This window comes from Heptranchias perlo, chromosome X (genome assembly GCF_035084215.1).
Source record: "Heptranchias perlo isolate sHepPer1 chromosome X, sHepPer1.hap1, whole genome shotgun sequence".
In the NCBI taxonomy this organism is placed as follows: Eukaryota; Metazoa; Chordata; class Chondrichthyes; order Hexanchiformes; family Hexanchidae; genus Heptranchias; species Heptranchias perlo.
Window position 1 is genome coordinate 26,506,473 of NC_090370.1, and position 16,567 is coordinate 26,523,039.

The 16,567-nt window shown below is 42.6% G+C and overlaps 1 long non-coding RNA gene, 1 other non-coding gene and 1 pseudogene across 3 annotated transcripts; 1 reads left to right on the forward strand and 2 right to left on the reverse strand.

The window, feature by feature from the left end:
* Positions 1 to 178: 178 nt before the first annotated feature.
* On the reverse strand, positions 179 to 11,247 carry LOC137307138 (uncharacterized). 2 transcript variants are annotated; one of them, XR_010959053.1, is made up of 5 exons: positions 10,765 to 11,247; positions 10,303 to 10,388; positions 4,089 to 4,151; positions 3,622 to 3,712; positions 179 to 441 (listed from the first exon to the last, which is right to left on the reverse strand). It is a non-coding gene; the product is annotated as an uncharacterized lncRNA (long non-coding RNA). The 2 variants fall into 2 exon arrangements; XR_010959052.1 differs by lacking the exon at positions 4,089 to 4,151.
* A 2,494-nt stretch (positions 11,248 to 13,741) lies between these two features.
* Positions 13,742 to 14,127, reverse strand: LOC137307002 (histone H2A-like; annotated as a pseudogene).
* Positions 14,128 to 14,705: 578 nt separating this feature from the next.
* On the forward strand, positions 14,706 to 14,777 carry trnar-ucu (transfer RNA arginine (anticodon UCU)). Its single transcript has one exon. It is a non-coding gene; the product is annotated as a tRNA-Arg (tRNA).
* The last annotated feature ends 1,790 nt before the right edge of the window (positions 14,778 to 16,567 follow it).

Genomic DNA, 16,567 nt, shown 5'->3' on the forward strand with positions numbered 1-16,567 from the left:
GGTCGAAATGGCCATTGAATTTCCGTATAAAAAGGTGTGAGCTGGTGCATTTTGCTCGGAGAAATAAGGAGGCCACATACTGCTTGGAAATTAAGAGTCTAAATGGGGTGGAAGAACAAAGGGATTTCGGGGTACAGATTGATAAATGATTAAAAGTAGCAGCACAGGATGATAAGGCCATAAAAAAGCAAACACAGAGGTTTATTTCCAGAGGAATAGAATTGTAAAGCAGGTAAGTTCTGTCGAACTGTAATTTAAACTGTCAAACCTTTGGCCAAACTGTTAAGCTTTCCTTTTCTGAAATCTGTGCTGAGTATTCTTTGTTATATTTTCGGTTTCTAGATGTTTTTCTGTTGCTTCATTGGGTAAAGGATTCCATGATCAATCCTACCACCGACCTTTAGTTAACTGGTCTTATGTTCCCTGGACTTGTTCTACATCCTGTTTTAAAATATAAGAATCACATTAGCTGTCATCCAGTCCTCTGGCACTATTCCTTTTTTGATGATTTTTTCCGATGCATGTAACAATGCCTCTGCTATCTCTTCCCTTGCTTCATTTAATATGCACAGATGCAATCTATCTGGACCAGGAGTTTAACCACACTTTCGAACATAAATGCCTTGATATCTTTATTGACCTCTTCCTCTAATACATTCACCCTGTTAATCTCCCGGGTAAATACTGAGGCAAAGTAACAATTCAACATTTCTGCCATTTCGCTGACGTTACCTGTGAGTTTATCTTGTGCATCACTTAGTGGCACTCAATCAATTCTGATTTTCCTTTTGTTATTTTTGTGTCAGTGGAATAATTTACTATTTCTTTTTATATTCCTTGATAATTTGATTTACTGGCTCCTGTTTGCTTCCCGAATTTTTTTTGTGACTTCTTCCGAGCCTCTTCCTATTCGTTTTTGCCATCCTCTTATTTAATATCTATGAATGAGAAATTCCACCAGCTTGTTGTGTCTGTTCAGGGGCTGATGTTTGGGAACTATTTATTGTCTATGATTAAAGTGCCAGAAACCCAAAGGGAGCAATTCAGTCCGAAACTCCACAGAAACACTCGACTTCTCCCTCCTGGTGAAATAAGGCGCTATAATGGTGAGTATAGCTGCCTTCCAAGCAGTTAATTCCAACAGGTTTGAATCCCAGCACGCTGAATTCAGAAACACCAAGACTGGAACTGAATTTGATGATGTTCAGAGGGACAGTGTTTCCAAAACACAAACGGGTTTAATTTATATTAAAAATACTTTTAAAATTCATTTATTTCCCGCATAATGTTGAATTTAACTCTGTTCCTTTGTATTATTATTTGCCCTGATCTGTACGGTGGATACGAGACACAATTGCTCGGATTCAGTGAAATTAATTGATTTTCGGAAGTTTTTCCTCTGATGATTCCTTTTCCTTATTTAAATTATATCGGATTAACCTTTCTGATCTATTGAAGGGTCATCGTCCTGAACCGTTAACCCGAGCCTCCCTTCTCCACAGGTGCTGCCGGACCTGCTGAGTCTTTCCAGCATTTTCGGTTTTAATTTTTTCTGTATTTTGTCCCTTTCACTTTTGACGGTCGCCGTTGAACCTTCCAGATTTGCGCTCAGTTTTTATTTGTGCTTCAGTTCGGTTTATTTGAATTAATATAAATCGTGTCCTGAGAAATCAGACAGAAATATTGTGCAATGGAGAGTGAAATATAATGGGGCAACTTTCGAATGAGCAAAACAAAAACTTTATTATGAATCAATTGTCTAATTTTTCACTGAAAAACATGAAAAAATCTGAGAGTAGAAGTTACAGAGAGAAACTATTTCCTCACATTGCACATTGTCCTGAATCTGAAACAACGACAGATAATGTGAATTTCTTCCGCTCTGTTACAGTTCTCACTTATGGCCAGTAGATGTCAGATTGTATGTGAGTGTGAGAGTAATTCTCTGTCTGTCAGTTTCTGGTACTGTGTGTGAGCGTGATATTCATTCTGTATCCGTCAGTCGCCAGTTCAGTCTGTGAGTGTGGGATTCATTCTGTCTCTGTCAATCTGTGGGAATGTGTGTGAGTGTGGGATTCATTCTGTATCTGTCAATCTGTGGGAATGTGTGTGAGTGTGGGATTCATTCTGTATCTGTCAATCTGTGGTATTTTATCTCAGTGTAGGATTCATTCTGTACCTCAGTCTCTGGGCAAAGTGCAAGTCTGGATTCGTTCTGTATTCTTATTTCAGGCTGCAGTATGGTGCTTGAAACTGTATCTTTAATTCACTAATTTATGCAAATCTTTTGTGCACGAATGGAATTGACATTCCAACTTTCAGTCAGACACTGCAAGAGATTTTTGGTCTCGTTTGTAATGTGTAGCTTAGCCTACATTGATAGGATTCATGCTGTATGTTTCAGTTTGATAAAGTATCAGATTTTTGGACGGTATATAATGTGTAGCTCAGTCTGCAATAATGGAATTTATACTGTACCTTTCAATCTGATACAAACCAGCCTAAATATATTACACAGTAAGGTGCAGTTCAGTCTGCACTAATGGAATTGATACTGTATCTTTCAATTTGTTACTGAATGTGACTTTTGGACTGGTATCTAATGTATACCTCAGTCTGCACGAATGGGATTGATACTGTATCTTACAGTCTGATACTGTGTGAGATTTCTATACTGGTATGTAACATGTAGGTCAGTCTGTACTAATCACATCGATACCATATCTTTCAGTCTGATATTGTACCCGATTTTTGGACAGGTATCTGATGTGAACGTCTGTATGCAGTAAAGGAATTGATACTGTACTTTCAGTTTGACACAATGTGATTTTTGAACAGGTAACTAATGTGTACCTCAGTCTGCACGAATGGGAATGATACTGTATCTTCCAGTACAATAATTCATGTGAATATTGGTCTTGTATATAATGTGTAGCTCAATCTGCACTTATGGAAGTTATACTGTATCATTCAACTTGGCACTGTGATTTTTGGACTGGTATGTGATGTGTTGCTCAGTCTGCACAATTGGGGTTGATACTGTGTCTTTCAGTCTTATACTGTATGAGAATTTTGGACTGGTATCTAATGTGTACCTCAGTCTGCAGTGAATGAATTGAAACTGTACATTTCATTCTGACACTATGAGGTTTTTGGACATATATGTGAGTCAAATATGGGTAACATCTGAACTGTTATCTAATTTGTATCTCAGTGTACAATAGTGGCATGAATACTGCATCTTTAAACTTATAATGAGTGTGAGTTGTGGGCTGGTATTTAATTTGAATCTTGGGGTGCATGATTGTGATTCATTCTGTACCTATCAATCAGTCCAATGTGTCAATTCTATCTGGTATTTAATTTGTAGCTAAGGCTGAACTAATGTGAGATTGACAGAGTGCCTTTCAATCTGATACTGGGTGTGATTTTAGACTGGAAATTATTTATCTGCCGGTCAGCTGTAATGAATCGTTGTGAAATGGAAATTACATCTGTCTCTCCTGCTCTGTTTCACTGTTGGATTGGGATCAGTGTGGGACTGACTACTTCCGCTGTCTGAGACTGTGGGACTGATGACCTGTCTGTGTCTCTGTGCTCTGTGAGTGATAATGTACTTACTGTGTGAGAGAAGGAGCTGGCTGCACTGACTGCTCCTTGTGCCTCGGGTGGAGTAAACATCACACTGATTCTGGGTCCTTCAAGGATTTGACTGTCGGAAGAAAAAGATTCTCTTGTAATTCAAGAACAGGTGAAATAGAAAATACAAAAGTGATCAATTGAATCTCTCCGTTAATAATCATTGTAATAACCACAAATGAAAACCAGCGATACAAACAGTGTCAGTGTCTGACTCCACTGCAGTACTGCAGCTCTCAGCTTCTGCACACCAGGTGTGTTGGGCAGTTTTACAACAATTTAGTGACATCCAGACACAACCCAACCCCTGCACTGATCCATGAATGGGACTACCCGATGGGGCGGGGACCTTTGATCATATCAGATTTCTGTTTCCCACTCCCTTGGGACAAACCATTGAACTGAAACAAAACAGACGCTGTTTAAAATGTGTCCTTCAACCTTCTCACCTGATGTCTGCCATAGATGCTCTTTGTTTCACTCCCCATATCCTTACTGTCCGGCTCTGTTTACTTTTCAGAAACAAACACTACAGGTTAATGGGCAGGTTTAAAAAATCAGATTTAGTACCTGCCACCAATCATAAACACGCTCACACTGCACATTGTCCGGTTTCCGCAATTTGTTCCGACCAGTTCTGCTTCCGGCCAGTAGATGTCCCCAAACACCGGGACAGTGAAGTTTGAAGATGAGAGAGGGACAGAGCAGAAACTAATTCTTAACATTATATTGCACGATTGGGATTTAGAAAAATTGGGAATGGAGGCGAGCTGCAAGTACATTTTGTTAGACCAAACATTAGTTGTAACGCAGTGTTAAATTCTTGTAATTGATTTAGGAGGTATTGTCAATACTGAGGAATCGTTTTCACATCGTTCACCTGACGAAGGAGGAAGCCTCCGAAAGCTTGTGAATTTAAAATAAAATTGCTGGACTATAACTTGGTGTTGTAAAATTGTTTACAATACTGAGGAAGACAGCGGCAAAATAAACTTGCAGAACGGCTGTGTAAATGGCCAGTGAATTTCAATATCGAAAGGTTTGCGGTGCTGCATTTCGCTGGAGGGAATAAGGAGGCCACATACTGCTTGAAAAATTACAGTCTAAATGGGCTAGAGGAACAATGTAAATCGTGTCCTGAGAAATCAGAGAGAAATACTGCGCAATGTACAGTGAAATATAATGGGGCAAATTCACAACGATTGAACGAGTGGAACAAAAACTTTATTATGAATAAATTGTCTTCATTTTTCACTGTCAAAAAGTGCAAAAATTCGAGAGTAAAAGTTACAGACAGAATCTTTCCTCAAAATGCACATTGTCCTGTTTCTCTCACCACGACAGATAATGTGAATTTGTTCCGCTCTTTTACAGTTCTCGCTTACGTCCATTAGAGGTCAGTCTCAGGTACTGGATGTGAGAGTGGGGTTTATTGTGTATCTGTCTGTCTCTGGTACTGTGCGTGAGTTTGGGATTCTTTCTGTATCTGTCAGTCTCTGGTGCTGAGTGTGAGCATGGGGTATATTCTGCATCTGTCACTCTCAGGTACTATATATAAGTGATGGATTCGTTCTGTATCTGTCAGTCTCAAGTGCTTTATGTGAGTTTGGGAATAATTCTGTATCTGTCAGTCTCTGGTACTGTCTGTGTGTGGGGGGGATACATTCTGTATCTGCCATTCTCTGCTACTTTATCTCAGTGAGGGATTCATTCTGTAATTCAGTCTCTGAGACAATGTGCAAGTCTGGATTCATTTTGGGTTCTTATTTCAGTTTACAGTATCGTATTTGAAACTGTATCTTTACCACTTCAAAGTAGATACAGTTCTTCATCGAGTATTTAATTTGTTAATATAGATACACTTTTCGATTTTCTTTAATCAAGCACCATGTGTGAGTTTTGGCTCAGTGTGACATCTTAATCTCTGAACTCTATTGTGAATGATAATGTACCTTTCAATCTGTTCACGTTGAAATTACTGGACTGGTATATAATGTGTCGTTCAAACTGCAATAATGGGATTAATTCTGCATCTGAGTCAAACACTGTATGAGATATTTGGACTGGTGAGTAACATATAGCTCAGTCTGTGCTAATGGAATCGATATTGTATCTTTGAGTCTGATATTGTATGAGATTGTTGGACTGCTCTATAATGTGTGGCTCAGTCTGCACGAATAGAATCGATACGGTATCTTTCAGTCTAAAAGTGTATGAGATTGTTGGACTGTTATATAATGTTAAGCTAATAGAATTTAAACGATATCTTCCAGTCTGATCATCTATTTGATTTTTGGACTCGTATGCAATGTGTAGCTCAGTCTGTACCAATGGTATTGATAATGTTTATTTCAGTATAACACGAGTATTTACCAATATATCGAATATGTAGCTCAGTCTGCACCAATGGAATTGATACTGTATCTTTCAATCTGACCCTATGAGATTTTTGGACTGGTATGTAATGTGTAGCTCAGTCCGCAGTAATGCGAGTGTGAGATTCATTCTGTATCTGTCAGACTCTGGTACTTTGCGTGAGTGTGAGATTCATTCTACAACTGTCAGACTCTGGAACTGTGTGTGAGTGTGGGATTCATTCTGTATCTGTCAGTCTCTGATGCTGTGTGTGAGTGTGGGATTCATTCTGTATCTGTCTGTCTCTGGTGCTGTGTGAGTGTGAGATTCATTCTACAACTGTCAGACTCTGGTACTGTGCATGAGTGAGATTCATTCTGTTCCTGGTACGGTATGTGAGTGTAGGATTCATTCTATATCTGTCAGTCTCTGGTACTGGCTGTGAGCATGGGGTATATTCTGCATCTCTCAGTCTCAGGGGTACTATATATCAGTGATGGATTCATTCTGTATCTGTCAGTCTCTGATACTGTGTGTGAGTGTGGGATTCATTCTGTGTCTGTCAGTCTCTGGTACTTTATCTCAGTGTGGGATTCATTCTTTAATTCAGTATCTTCCAGTCTGAACATTTGAGGTTTTTGAACGAGTATGTAATGTGTAGCTCAGTCTGTATCAATGGTATTGATACTGTTTATTTCAGTATAATACTCTGAGTATTTACCAATATATCTAATATGTAGCTCAGTCTGCACTAGTGGATTTGATACTGTATCTTTCAATCTGACACAATGAGATTTTTGCTCTGGTACGTAATTTGTAACTCAGCCTGCACTAATGTAGGTGACTATGAGATTCACTTTGTATCTCTCAGTCTCTTGGTACTGCGTGTGAGTGTGGGATTCATGCTGCATCTGTCACTCCCTGGTACTCTATTTGACTGTGGGATTCATTCAGTATATACATTCTCTGGTACTGTGTGTGGGTGTTGAATTACATCCATATATGCAGTTTCTCATAATGTATGTTAGTATGGGATTCATTCAGTATCTGTCATTCTCAGGTACTGTGTGTGAGTGTGGGATTCATTCAGTATCTGTCAGTCTCTGGTGCTGTGTGTGAGCGTGGGATTCATTCTGTATCTGTCTGTCTCTGGTGCTGTGTGTGAGCGTGGGATTCATTCTGTATCTGTCAGTCTCTGGTACTGTTTGTGAGTGTGGGATTCATTCTGTATCTGTCTGTCTCTGGTGATGTGAGTGAGTGTGGGATTCATTCAGTATCTGTCAGTCTCTGGTACTGTTTGTGAGTGTGGGATTCATTCTGTATTTGTCTGTCTCTGGTGCTGTGTGTGAGTGTGGGATTCATTCTGTATTTGTCTGTCTCTGGTGCTGTGTGTGAGTGTGGGATTCATTCTGTATTTGTCTGTCTCTGGTGCTGTGTGTGAGTGTGGGATTCATTCTGTATCTGTCAGTCTCTGGTACAGTGTGTGAGTGTGGGATTCATACTTTACCTCTCAGTCCCTAGTGCTTTATGAGATTGTGGGATGAACTCAGTACCTGTCAGTCCTTGGTGCTGTATGCCTGTGTGGGATTCATTCTGTATCTATCATGTCTGGTACCATATTTGAGTGTGGTACTTACTCTGTGTCTGTCTGTCTCTCGTACTGTATGTGAGTGTGGGATTCATTCTGTGTCTGTGTGTCTCTGTACTGTATCTGTGTGAGAGATTCATTCTGTATCTGTACATAGTTATTCTCTCAGATTACATTATCATGTTCAATATTGTAGGATTAGTACCTTAATGCTTAAATAGTTTTTCTCATTATTTAATTGGTAAATATGGACACACTTTAGAATTTGATGCTGGAGCTTTTAATCTGATAATTTGTGTGCTTTTTGAACTACTATTAAACCTGTATCTCTGTGAGTAATATTGTGAATGATAATGTATCTTTCAAAATGATATGGTGACATTTTGGAATTGGTCTATAATGTGTAGATCTGTCTGCACGAAAGGAATTGATACTGCATCTCTAAATTTTATTTGAGAATATTTTTGGACTCATGTGCAATGTGTATCTCAGTCTGTGCTAATAGAATTGATACTGTATCTTTAAATCTCATACTATGAGTATATTATAAACTGGTATCTAATTTGTTTCTCAGGTTACACTGTCACAGCATTTCTCAATCTGATACTGTACATGAGTTTTGACTTGCAATTTGTATCTCTTGATACGCTATTCAAATGGATACTGCATTAATTAAACTCACGTGTTTGTGAGAGTTCTGGGCTGGTATTCAATTTGGTCGGTTGTTATATAAAGTTAAATTTCACGGGATCCAAGGTGAGGTAGCCAATTGGATAAAAAAATTGGCTTGGCGACAGAAGACAGAGGGTGGTTGTGGAGGGTTGTTTTTCAAACTGGAGGCCTGTGACCAGCGGTGTGCCTCAGGGATCGGTGCTGCGTCCGCTGTTATTTGTTATGTATATTAATGATTTGGATGAGAATTTAGGAGGCATGGTTAGTAAGTTTGCAGATGACACCAAGATTGGTGGCATTGTGGACAGTGAAGAAGGTTATCTAGGATTGCAACGGGATCTTGATAAATTGGGCCAGTGGGCCGATGAAAGGCAGATCGAGTTTAATTTAGATAAATGTGAGGTGATGCATTTTGGTAGATCGAATCGGGCCAGGACCTACTCCGTTAATGGTAGGGCGTTGGGGAGAGTTATAGAACAAAGAGATCTAGGAGTACAGGTTCATAGCTCCTTGAAAGTGGAGTCACAGGTGGATGGGGTGGTGAAGAAGGCATTCAGCATGCTTGGTTTCATTGGTCAGAACATTGAATACAGGAGTTGGGATGTCTTGTTGAAGTTGTACAAGACATTAGTAAGGCCACACTTGGAATACTGTGTACAGTTCTGGTCACCCTATTATAGAAAGGATATTATTAAACTAGAAAGAGTGCAGAAAAGATTTACTGGGATGCTACCGGGACTTGATGGTTTGACTTATCGGGAGAGGTTGGATAGACTGAGACTTTTTTCCCTGGAGAGTAGGAGTTCTAGGGGTGATCTTATAGAAGTCCATAAAATAATGAGGGGCATAGATAAGGTAGATCGTCAAAATCTTTTCCCAAAGGTAGGGGAGTCTATAACGAGGGGACATAGATTTAAGGTGAGAGGGGAGAGATACAAAAGGGTCCAGAGGGGCAATTTTTTCACTCAAAGGGTGGTGATTGTCTGGAACGAGCTGCCAGAGGCAGTAGTAGAGGCGGGTACAATTTTGTCTTTTAAAAAGCATTTGGACAGTTACATGGGTAAGATGGGTATAAGAACATAAGAACATAAGAACATAAGAAATTGGAGCAGGAGTAGGCCAATCGGCCCCTCGAGCCTGCTCCGCCATTCAATAAGATCATGGCTGATCTGATCCCAACCACAAATCTAAAGAACACAAGAAGTCGGAGCAGGACCCGGCCACATAGCCCCTGGGCCCTCTCCGCCACCCACAGGGCATTGACCGATCCGAACTCAGCTTCATGTCCAATTTCCTGCCCGCTCCCCATAACCCCTAATTCCCTTTACTTCTAGGAAACTGTCTATTTCTGTTTTAAATTTATCTAATGATGTAGCTTCCACAGCTTCCTGGGGCAGCAAATTCCACAGACCTACCACCCTCTGAGTGAAGAAGTTTCTCCTCATCTCAGTTTTGAAAGAGCAGCCCCTTATTCTAAGATTATGCCCCCTAGTTCTAGTTTCACCCATCTTTGGGAACATCCTTACTGCATCTACCCGATCAAGACCCTTCACAATCTTATATGTTTCAATAAGATCGCCTCTCATTCTTCTGAACTCCAATGAGTAGAGTCCCAATCTACTCAACCTCTCCTCATATGTCCGCCCCCTCATCCCCGGGATATGGGCCAAGTGCAGGCAATTGGGTCTTGCTTAGTGGTATAAACTGGGCGACATGGACATGTTGGGCCGAAGGGCCTGTTTCCATGTTGTAACTTCTATGATAATCTCGGGGTATCTGGTATTTAATTCATGGCTAATGTTGCCCTTTATGAAATTGACATCCTGAAAGCGTGACTTTGGACTGGGATTTTTGTATCTTCCTGTCAGCGGGACTGAGTTCGGGGGAAATGGAAACAGCGTCTGCCTCACCTGCTCTGTTTGACTGTTGGATTGAAAATGTGTCTCTGGAACCTGGGATCAGTGTGGGACTGACCGCTTCTGCTGTCTGAGACTGTGGACCTGATTACTGTCTGTGTCTCTGTGCTCTGTGAGTGATAATATACCTACTGTGTGTGAGAAGGAGCTGGCTGCACTGTTCCTTTGCCTCGGGTGGAGGAAACTTCACATTCATTCTGGATCCTTCAAATATTTGCCTGTAGAAAGAAACGTATCTCTTGTAACTCAAGAACAAGTGAGGTAGAAAATGCAAAAGTGATCAGTTTAATATCTCTGTTAATAATTATTTTTAATGTTCACAAATGATTTCCAGTGATACAAAGAGTGTCAGTGTCTAACTCCACTGCAGTACTGCAGCTCTCAGCTTCTGTACACCAGGTGTGTTGGGCGGTTTTAAAATAATTTAGTAACATCCAGACACAACCCAACCCCTGCACTGATCCATGAATGGGACTACCCGATGGGGCAGGGACCTTTGTGCAGGTCAGGTTTCTAATCCCCTCTCCCATTGGACTAACCGTTCAACTGAAAGCAAACAGCCGCTGTTCAAAATGTGTCCTTCACACTTCTCACCTGTTGCCTGCAATTGATGCTCTTTGTCTCACTCCCCACATCTGTTTCCACTGTTCACTGTCCAATAACAATAAACACAGTGGGACTGGAACTAAACCAGCACCATTCACTCCTGGTTTGGGGAGAGAAAGCAGCAATGGTTTTAATAGCAGGTTCTTCCCATTCTCTCTCCCTCACCCTGGACACACCCTGGACACACACAGCCCGAGAATGCCCTCTCCCTTCCCCCTCTCACTCCATGTTCCGGGACCAGTTCCTGATCCACTCCGCCTCTTACAAACAGCCCCCGGACTCCCCCTGACCTTCCCCCGGACTCAATGCCGATCTCTGAGCCCATCTGCGGACACGGTCCCGAAGCGATGAGCTGCTGTAACGAGGCTGCTCTTTGCTCCCTTCCCCCGGGGGCCGTGATCTCTCCATTCCCGGCTGTTTTTAACCATCTTCTTCCGCTCACTGATTGAATGGCGCCCACAGGCCGAGCTGGGGGAGGGGAGCGCGCATGCGCTCTTCTGCTCACCAGCAAGCAGCGCTGGGGGCGGGGCTGAATCGCGCATGCGCAGATATCTGGTTTAATTCCCAACACAAAAATCGATGGAAACTTTCCCCAGTTGGAATTTTTCAGAGTCTGAGCAAAGGAAGTGGGGGAAAGGTCAGAGGGAATGGGGTCCACAGGCAGTGCAGGAACAGGCACCAGAATGGGAAACAGATGGGATTCCACCAGTGCCGAACGCTGGAATCCAGACTGACTTTACAATCTCCAACTGTTAAACTGGATGTTTCCATCCCTGCTGTTTCTCTCGGTATCTTTTGATGGTAAAGGGGCTTTCACAGATAAAGTGGGACGTTTTGAAATGAGCCAATGGGTTCTGTTCATTCTTGGCCCCTTTACTAATTAAGTAACGTGTGACTCCGAAACTGAAGGCAGGATTTCTCAAACCAATCCTGGAGAAACATGGGAGAAAAATGGGAGTCGGTGTATTTGCTGGGACCGTGTGGGATTAACATCAGACTGCAACAGTCCCAGATTAATGTAATCAGAGTGAAACTCACGGACACTGAGAGTAATAGCGAACGGAACTGGTCTGCAAAACCGAATATAGTACAACAGGCAAGAGAGGGTTAAATTCGGCCCACATTGTTTTTGTCACTCTCTGCACTGTCCCTGAGTGTGGGATTAATAGTGTGTCCGTCTCTGGTATATCAGTGAGAGATAAGAATGCATCTTCTGTCTCTCCAACGGGATTTTCTGGATAAAACGCAAGCTCACAGGTCAGTCTGGAACTGATACTGTGGCACTGTGCCTCTCCGCTCGCTCTGTCACCGTATTTGTCTTCCTTTCTCTCTCACTCTCTGATGCTCGATATGAAGGTTGGATACAGATATTGAGCGTGATATGAACACACTGATAGGAAGTGTAAGACTGACAGGCTCTGTCTCTCTCTCCAGTGCTGGACATGATCCCCATATGGAACCAACGCGGGTTGGTGGACTCGAAACACGGTTTACGAGTCAACAAGGCGAAAGGCGAGTAATATTTCTGATCTCCTGGGCACCAGGCCGTTCACTGTTATTTGTTTCTGTACAGAGTTACATTTCAGTGATTCCCCAGTGAGTTTGATGCGTTATGTAAATAATCCAACAAAATAGAACAGAAACGGAGTGAAGCGCTGAATCCCACAGATGTAGAAAGGTTAGTCGAGCAGTTCTGGTGATGCTTTACGAGACCAGCATGGGGTCCAGAAGTTACCGTTTAAAGTACCGGACTGTGGTCGGTGCCCCGAATCCAGTCCCATTAATACCTCATCTCGTCCACACCGAGACAAAAGCAGCTCAAAGCAGCACTGGTAGCATGATATCAGCGTCTCCCTTCAGACAGTAACCAGCCCTTTCACAGATACAGTGGGTGGCTCTGAAAAGAGCCTTTACATCGAGTTACATCGAAATTACGTCACAGAAACAGGCCATTCGGCCCAATTGGTCTATGCCGGCGTTTATCCTGCTCACGCGCCTCCTCCTTCCTTACTTCATCTAACCCTATCGGCATATCCTTCCATTCCTTTCGCCCTCATGTGCTGATCTATCTTCCCCTTAAATGCATCTATGCTATTGGCCTCAGCTATCCTAAGAAACCCTATCATTAATGAAAATCAGCCTTGTCTTTTCTAATGAAACGAGACCCAGTCTGCTCAGCCTTTCCTGATAAGAATATCCTCTCATTTCTGGTATCATCCTTGTGAATCTTTTTTTGCATCTTCTCCAATGCCCCTATGTCTGTAATATGGTGACCAGAAATGTTCGCATTGTTCCAAATGTGGTCTCACCAAGATCCCATACTAGTTTAACATAACTTCTTAGCTTTTCAATTCTATCCCTCCAGAAATTAATCCCAGTGTTTGATTTGCCTTTTTATCACCAGCGTCGCTACTTTCAGTAATTTGTTCATCTGCACCACGAGATCCCTTTGCTCCTCTATCCCGTTTAGACTCTTATTATCCAAACAGTATGTGATCTCCTTATTCTTCATTCTGCAAGTTTATTAATGTCCTCTTGAATTTTGACACATTCTTCCTTTGTATTAAATACACCCCCCAATTTGATGTCATCAGCAAATTTTGAAATTGTACATCCGATTCCGGAATCCAAATCATGATTGTAAATTGTGAAAAACAGTGTTCCCAGCACCGATCCCTGTGGAACTCCACTTCCCAACTTTTGCCAATCTGAGTACCGACCCTGGACCTCTATTCTCGGTTTTCTGTTTTGTCGCCAGCTTCCGATCCATTCCACCACCTGTCCACTGACTCCACGTGCTCTGAACTCAGCCATGCGTCAACAATGTGGTACATTATCGAAGGCCTTCGGAAAATCCAAATCTATCACATCTACTACATGAACCTTGTCTTTCTGTTCCTTCCTCAAATGATTTAATAAGTTTGTTCGTGTCCTTGCCCTGTTATTAGATTAAATCTTGGCCGCTTCACTTGTTCTTGATGCTCCCAGCGCTTTTCTTCGGGAGCAGCACGGCCTGGATATTAGGCAGCACCCCGCCCTGAGCGATGGTCACCCCTCCCAGCAGTTTGTTGAGCTCCTCGTCGTTGCGGACGGCTAGTTGCAGGTGTCTGGGAATGATGCGGGTCTTCTTGTTGTCGCGGGCCGCATTACCGACCAGTTCGAGGATTTCAGCCGTCAGATACTTGAGCACAGCAGCCAGATAGACCGGAGCTCCGGAACCCGCACATTCAGCAGAGTTCCCCTTTCTCAGGACCTGTGAACACGGCCCACAGGTAACTGCAGTCCGGTCCGGGATGAGCGAGACTTGGCCTTGGCCCGAGTTTTACCACCGGATTTTCCTCTTCCAGACATTTCCACAATCTCACAAACACTGTCACAAAGAATGAAGAAATCCTCCAGAGCTCGCCCTTCTATCTTCTGGAGGATTGCAGTGAGGGCCACTTTTGATGGGTCTCTCTCAAAGTGTTTACACTGCCCCCCCACCCTCACTGATATTCTATCTTTCAACTGCTGTAATATTGTCCTTTAGCAATATTGCTACTCCTCCTCCTTTCCCTGCTTCTCTGTCCTTTCTAAAGATCTTATAGACTTGAATATTAAGCTGACATTTGTGCCCAGTTGGTAGTCAGGTCTCAGTAATGATTTCATGAATTATTTAACTTTACTCGATGGCTGATATGTGTTGCGGCAAAGTGTATTTCCACTGGTCAAGTATTGCAGGGATCGACGATCTCTTCAGTCCGATATCAGGTGAAGAATTACTGGCTGTTGTGTAATTTCCATTGATTGGGGCTTGGCGTCATCGACTGGACGGAAACGGGAACTGCAGCAGAGCGAGAAAGGATCCGTCAGAAACCAGTTTAAAGTGAGAACAAAATGTGTGTTCAGGATCTAATGGGTAAAAACTATTTTATTGATGATTATTTCCAGCGATGGTGGTATAGTGGTGAGTATAGCTGCCTTCTAAGCAGTTGACCCGGGTTTGATCCCCGGCCATCGCAATTCAATGTTTACATTCATCTGCTTTCTTCAGAAACTCTAAGTTTGCAGCCGAATTTGTTGCAGTTCAGCTCTGTCAGCCCGAAGATTGGGAAAACTTTAAAAACCAGCATAGAATGACTCAAAGAATAATAAAGAGAGACACAATAAATTATGAGAGTAAACTAGCAAGAAATATAAAAACTGACAGTAAAAGCTTCCACAAGTATATAAAAAGGAAGAGGGCAGCTAAAGGAAACATTGGTCAAACAGCGGCCAAAGGCGGAGGAGCAGAGGGAAGGGCTGTGGAGCAGGAGGAGATTACAGAGATAGGGATGGTAAGGACGACGATAAGCCATGATCTTATTGAATACGGGAGCAGCTCGAGGGGCTTCATGGCCTCTTCCTGCTCCTATTACTTGTGTTCTTATACAAGAAAGAAAAATTAAACTGCAGGCTGAGGAGACAGGAAGCCATTGCAGGTCAATGAGGACTTGGGTGATTGGTGAGGGACTTAGTGCGGGATCGGATACGGACAGCAGAGTTTTGGATGAGCTGAAGTTTGTGGAGAGGCCGGAGAGGAGAACAAAGGCCAGAGACGTTTCAAACCCATGGCTGAGGGTTTTAGTTGCAGATGGGCTCGGCAGGTGGGACGTTACGGATGTAGAAGTAGGCGGTCTTTGGTATGGAGCGGGTATGGGGTCAGAAGCTTCGCAGTTATCATCAGTCAGGATCAGCCTCAGACGAAAGCCAGGCATGGGGTTGGAATCAGTGGCAATGATGTGGAAGTTGTGGGACCAAAGACTCTCCAATTGTAACCAGAGGAAATTGTGGCTCATCTGAAACACGATGTCGGTCTGATAAAACAAAGACCTGGAAGGATCAAGAGAGGCGGTGGTTTTGTCAGCGTACATCTGAAAGCTGGTCCGTGTCTGCGATGATGTGCCCCATTGTCCAGTGTGCATTACTCCTAAGTGCTTCACATTGTTCAGATGTGACCCAGTATCCAGTGTGCATTATTAAATGTTACACGATGTGATGCAGTGTCCGGTGTGCATTAAGATTCGATGTTTCACATTGACCATAGTTGGCCCAGTGTTTAATGTGCATTATTACTAAATGCTTCATATTGACATTGCAGTGTCCAATGTGTACATAAGAACATAAGAACATAAGAAATTGGAGCAGGAGTAGGCCAATCGGCCCCTCGAGCCTGCTCCGCCATTCAATAAGATCATGGCTGATCTGATCCCAACCACAAATCTAAAGAACACAAGAAGTCGGAGCAGGACCCGGCCACATATCCCCTGGGCCCTCTCCGCCACCCACAGGGCATTGACCGATCCGAACTCAGCTTCATGTCCAATTTCCTGCCCGCTCCCCATAACCCCTAATTCCCTTTACTTCTAGGAAACTGTCTATTTCTGTTTTAAATTTATCGAATGATGTAGCTTCCACAGCTTCCTGGGGCAGCAAATTCCACAGACCTACCACCCTCTGAGTGAAGAAGTTTCTCCTCATCTCAGTTTTGAAAGAGCAGCCCCTTATTCTAAGATTATGCCCCCTAGTTCTAGTGTATCATTATTAATAAATGTATCTCATTGACCAGATGTGGTCCAGGGTCCAGTGTGCATTATTATTAAATGTTACACGTTGACGAGATGTGGCAGTGTCCAAACTGCATTATTAATGAATGTTTCACATTGACCAGATGTGGGCTAGTGTACATTGTACATTGTTGTTAAATGATTGACAGTGACCAGATGTGACCGAGCGGCCAGTGTGCATTATTATTACATGTTTCTCATTGACC